Here is a 6,144-nt window from a genome sequence, read left to right on the forward strand (position 1 = left end):
TCAGAGCTCCCAGGGAGTAAATATCAGTGGATTGCCTTATCTGGCACCAATGAGAGGGGAAGTGTTTGGTCTGATGGTGGTTTGTTGCCCCACAGTATGGGGTTGGTAGGGGAGTGATGCATCAATGGGAGGGTGGGGTGCGGGTGTCTGGTAGCACTCTGTTAGAGGAATAGGAGGAAGGGGTTGGGTTGGGTGGGGGGGCGTGTTTCAAGGAGAGACTGGGTATGGGGGACAACATTTGAAGTGTAAATAAACCTTTTGGCTCTCTGTTGACACCATGGCAGTTGGCAAGAACAAATGCCTGATTAAAGGTGACAGGAAGAAGCTAAGAACAAAATGGTTGATCAATTTTCTAAGAAACACTGGTATGATGTGAAAGCTACAATAATGTTTAATATTAGGAATATCAGAAAAATACTAGTCACAAGGCCTCAAGGAACCAAAATTGCATCTGATGGCCTCAAGGGTCACGTGTTTGGATTGAGGCTTGCTAATCTACAGAATGGTTAAGTTCCATTTAGAAAAGTCAAGCTAATTACTGAGGACATTCAGGGCAAAAACTGACTAACTTCCATGGCATGAATCTGACCCCGGACAAAAAAAAAAAAAAAAAAGAAAAAAAGAAAACAATCAGTTAAGAAAGACATCCTATGCACAAGACCAGCAGATCTGGAAGAAGATTATGACCTGAGAAGTAAAGAAAAATTACTTGAATGAAGTAGTTAACAAACTGTTTCCAGACAGCCCTAGGAAAGAAATAGAAAAGGCTTGACAGTCTATCCATCCTCTTCATGATGTCTGATGTCTGTTAGAAAAGTAGAAATGTTGAAGAAACCCAAGTTTCTGCTAAGAAAACTCTTGTCACTACATGGGGAGTGTGGTAGTTTTGGCAAAACAACTAGTGCCAAGACAAGTGCTAAAGTTGAATGAGCTGATGGATGAGATTCTCCACTCCAGGATTCAGTTTAAAGTCTAGATTTATAATAGTAACAAATAAAACGTTCTATTTATAATGAGAAATATAAATAAAATAGCTAGTAAAAATAAAAACCAAGACCTTATGAATTTTGGTAGTAAATTGGTAGAATTTGGGAATATGATCCTGAGTGAGATAAACCTGTCCCAAAGGACATGGATATCATGCACTAACTTATAGTTGCATATTAGACATTAAATACAGGTAACATGTTACACTCCATGGACCCAAAGAAGCTGAACAAAAGTGACAGACCAGGAAGGAAGCATGAATTTCACTTAGGAGGGGGAATTAAAGAATCCTAAGTGGCAGGTGTAGGGAGGAAACTCTGAGGAGGTGAGGAATGGGGAGGAGAGTGGGGTATTCAGGATTTGGTGTGGGGAAGGAGAGAAGACATAGACAGTCTTGAAAATGAACTGAAATGTGCAACTGACAGGGGTGAAGAGGTGTGGGGGGGTGGTAACTCTAGGATGAGACAGAGATCTGGGATAAGAGAGGCACCCACGAATCAATGGGGCTGCAGTTAGCTGTGACTCACAGCACTGGGGATATGGAACTTGAAGAGGCCACCTTTTGTAAACAGGCAAGAAGCCCAGTGGAGTGTTAGACACATAAACCCACACACAAAACTTTAAACCAAAATTTATCCTGTCTACAACTAATGAAGGCAGGGGCAGGGAGCAGAGATTGACGAAATGGCCAACCAATAACCAGGCCTACTTGTAACCCGTCCATGGGCAAGCACTAACAACTAACAGTATTAATGATACTCTTTTAGGCTTGCAGACAGAAGCAAATTGTCCTCTGAAAGTCTCCACACAGCATATGACTCAGAAAGATACATATACTTACAGCTAAACAATAGATGGAGCTTGGAGGTTCTTGTGGAAGAATAAGAAGCACAATGGATCTGGAAAAGGATAGGAACTCCACAGGAAGACCAACAAAGTTAACTAACCTGGACCCTTGAGTTGCTCTGAACCAATAACCGAATGGCATGTATGGCCTAGGCCTAGGCCTCCCTGCTCATATACAGATGTGCAGTTTGGTCTTTATGTGGGTCCTGAACAAAAACTGTTGTTTGTATGTGGGATATGTTCCTCTAACTGGGCTGACTTGTCTGGCGTCAGTGGGAATGGAAGTGCCTGTCTTCACAGAAGCTTGAAGTAGCAGAGTAGAAGCACACACAAAGGTTCCCCACTGGCCTAGAGGAGAAGGGGGATAGGGAAGGATGGTGGCAGAAAGTGATTGGGAGTGGGGCACTGAGTAGGGTGCAAAGTGAATTGGAGGGGGAGTTCCCATAGTTGTTGATTGGCTAAATAAAGACTGCAGAAGTCAGTCGATGGACAAAAGATAAAGTGGGATTTCTGGAAAGGACAGGAAGAGAAGAATAGAGAGGTTTGGTAGCCCAGGATGGGAGCACCAAATAAGAAGCTACAGACATGTATGTCTCTCGGGGAACCTATACTTCGTAACCTCCGTGCAGAGGCAAACGACAATTGGACAGGATGTCCTTCGCTCAGCCTTTGAGTTATATGGTCAGTTTTAAAATATAAAGGTCTCTATTGTTTTCTTTCCATGGGTCTAAAGGGAGCTAGGTGAGACAGCCATTGTGTCACTGGGAAAGCAAAGAGCTGAGACCAAGAAAGCTAGTGTGATAGTTCAGTGAGACCAGGTGGTCAACGGCAGCTTGGTGGAACTAGCCATGTGTGGTTGAAAGGGCTCCGGCACAGCTCTTGAGAAGGATCAAGCATGGGGTGGAGGTCACCAGAAAACACCAGCTGGCATCATGGAAGTGACTGTTCTCGGGCAATAGACAGGAAGGTGCTCCCAGTGATTGTGGCAAAAGCAGTAGCTAGCAGGTGAGTGACTGCTAGTCACAGAACCTAGCCAGAAGTAGCGTGGGTTTCTAAAATTACATATAACAGTAAATAAGAAAAAAATAAATAAAAAAAAATAGAATGTTAGTAAGTGTATTCTATTGCACATGTGTGGGGCTCAGACAACTTATGGGCACTGGTACTCTTCTTTCAGCACATGGATTTCAAAAACTGAACTAAGATCATCATGCTTAGCAGTAAATAATTTTTTCCTTTGAATCATTTTAGCCACCTACCTTTTACTGTTTTGGAAGAAATTATTATAAAAACAGATTACTGCTGCTATAGTCATTTTGTCTGATTTATTTGTGATACTTCTTTCTGGTGATTATTTGTGTTGTTTTCTGTTTGTTTAATTTGACTCCTGTGTGATAAAATATGAAGTGAACTTTTACTTTCATCTGTCTCTAAAAGTGAGATGAATTTCAGCAGGAATCCACAAAGTAGACCTGATATCTATAAGCTCTCCCATCAAGAAAAGACTGCTCCAAAGTGCAGACAATTCTGAGAGCTCAGAGGAGACAACTACTTTCTGCCCACATTCCTGACCCAGGAGGAAATCGCCTAGTGCCATCTGTGCCCTCTGGTCACAGGGACCTAGGAGCAGTCAGGGAAAGGAACCTTCATGTTTCTGCCTGCACAGAGAGCTGAGAGCCAGTCACCAGGAACACCTATACACCTGAGAGCAGAAATATGACCAACATTTCTGCTCAAAGCAACCCGACTGGTGACCTTAGGACACACACAGGCAAAAGTTGTCAGGGACAGGACACTTCTGGTTTTTGGCTGTGCCCAGAACGGAACTGAACTGGTCCCAAAGCTAACTGCACCAAAAACCCATGGGTAAAGAGTTGAGCTCCCAGAATTGCAGACAATGATGAGACCCCAGGGGAGACCATTCCTTCTTATCACATTCCTGGCCCAAGAGGAACTGCATATTGTCCTCTATATACAGGAATATAAGAAGAGTTAGCTGCAGGAACTTGCTGGTTTCTGCCTGTGCCCAGGACAGAACTGAGCCAGTTCCACAGCTCCCTGTACCCAAATCCCATAGAGAGAGAGTTGGACCTTCAGAAGTGTGGACAATCCTGACAACTTAGAGGAGACAACTATTTTCTGCCCACATTCCTAACCCCAGAGGAAACCACCTAGTGCCATCTGTGTTGTCTGGGCACGAGGACCTAGGAGCAGTAAGTGGCAGGACCATTCCGGTTTCTGCCTCAACCAAGGCTGAAAGCCAGTCACCAGGAACACCTACACACCTGAGAGGAGAGGTAGGACTAACTCGTCTATGACAAGTAACCTGCATGGAAGCTTCAGGTCACACAAACCCAGGAGCAGCTCTCTGTTCCCAGATCCAGCTGAAAGAAAACAGGTCTATAAGAGTGCTGACAAACAGGCCTACAGGAGGATCAACCAACTGTCAGAGACATCAAGACAACCTAACACCAGAGACAACCTAATGGAGAGAGGCAAGGTACAAACCTAAGCAACAGAAACCAAGAGCCATCATCGGAGCCCAGTTCCCCTACCAAAACAAAAAAATGGATATCCGAAACACAAGGAAAGCAAGATTTGGATTTAAAATCACATCTTATGAGGATGATAGAGGACTTTAAGAAGGACATAAATAGCTCCCTTAAAGAAATACAGACAACACAGGTAAATGAGTAGAATCCCTAAAAGAGAAAACACAAAAATTCCTTAAAGAATTACAGGAAAACAAAAACAACCAGGTGAAGGAATTGAAAAAAAAAATCCAGGATTTAAAAATGGAAACAGAAACAATAAAGAAACCACAAAGGGAGAAAACCCTAGAGATAGAAAACCTAGGAAAGAGATTAGTATTCATAGATGAAAGCACAACCAACAGAGTAGGTGTATGGGTTCATTTCTGGGTCTATAGTTCTATTACACTGAACTACCTGACTGTCTCTGCCTTTCTGTCTTCTGAAATTTTCTTCAATTTCTTTCTTCAGAGACCTGAAGTTCTTGTCATACAGATCTTTTGCTTCCTTGGTTAGAGTAACACTGAGGCACTTTATGTTATTTGGGACTATTGTGAAGGGCGTCATTTCCCTAATTTTTTTCCCGGCTGTTTATCCTTTGAGTAGAGGAATGTTACAGATTTGTGTGAGTAAATTGTACACCCAGCCATTTTGCTGAAGTGGTCTGCTAGAGCTTAGTCATTTTCTGGTGGGCACTTTGGGGATACTTTTGTATAATATCATCTGAAAATAGTTATATTTTGACCTCTTCCTTTACAATTTCTGTCCGTTTGACCTAATTTTGTTGTCTGTGTGCTCTGGCTAGGACTTCCAGGGATTACTTCAAGTTTTTCTCCATTTAGTTTAATGTTGGCTACTGGTTTGCTGTATATTGCTTTTACTATGTTTATGTATGGGCTTTGAATTCCTGATCTTTACAGGACATCCCATGCTCATGAATTGGCATTACTAAGTTAGTAAAAATGGTCATTTTGCCAAAAGCGACCTAGAGATTCAATGAAATCCCCATCAAAATTTGAAATCTATTCTTCACAGAGTAAGAAAAAGCAATATGCAAATTCATTTGGAATTTCAAAAAAACCCAGGATAGTGAAAACTATCCTCAACAATAAAAGTACTTCTGGGGGAATAACCATGTTGGACTACAACCAGTATTACAGAGCAACAGTGATAAAAGTGTATGGTATTGGTACAGAGATAGTCATGTAGCTGAGTATATTAGAACTCAAGATTCAGAAATGAACCCATACACCTGTGGTCACTTGATCTTTGGCAAAGGAGCTAAAACCATACAATGGAAAAAAGTTAGCATTTTCAAAAAATGGTGCTGGTTCAACTGGAGGTCAGCATGTAGAAGAATGCAAATCAATTGATTCTTATTGCCCTGTACAAAGCTTAAGTCAAAGTGAATCTAGGACATCCATATCAAACTAGATACACTCAAACTAATAGAATAAAAAGTGGGGAAGAGTCTTGATTACATGGGAACTGGTGAACATTTCCAGAGCTAAAGACCTATGGTTTATTCTCTAAGATCAAGAATAGACAAATGGGACCTCATGAAACTACAAAGCCTCTGAAAGGCAAAGTACACTGTCATTAGGACAAAAGGGCAACCAATATATTGGGAAAAGATCTTTACCAATCCTACATCAGAGAGAGGGCTAATATCCAATATATACAAAGAACTCAAGAAATTATACTCCAGAGAGCCAAGTAAAACAATTAAAAATGGGGTGCAGGGCTAAAAGAAGAATTTTCAGCTGAGGAATATTGAATG

The 6,144-nt window shown here is 41.7% G+C and overlaps 1 pseudogene; it reads left to right on the forward strand.

Annotated features, from left to right (window-relative positions):
* Positions 1-277: 277 nt before the first annotated feature.
* Rps3a-ps5 (ribosomal protein S3a, pseudogene 5) lies at positions 278-969 on the forward strand (annotated as a pseudogene).
* The last annotated feature ends 5,175 nt before the right edge of the window (positions 970-6,144 follow it).

Source organism: Rattus norvegicus, chromosome 13 (genome assembly GCF_021556685.1).
Source record: "Rattus norvegicus strain SHRSP/BbbUtx chromosome 13, alternate assembly SHRSP_T2T, whole genome shotgun sequence".
NCBI classification, from domain to species: domain Eukaryota; kingdom Metazoa; phylum Chordata; class Mammalia; order Rodentia; family Muridae; genus Rattus; species Rattus norvegicus.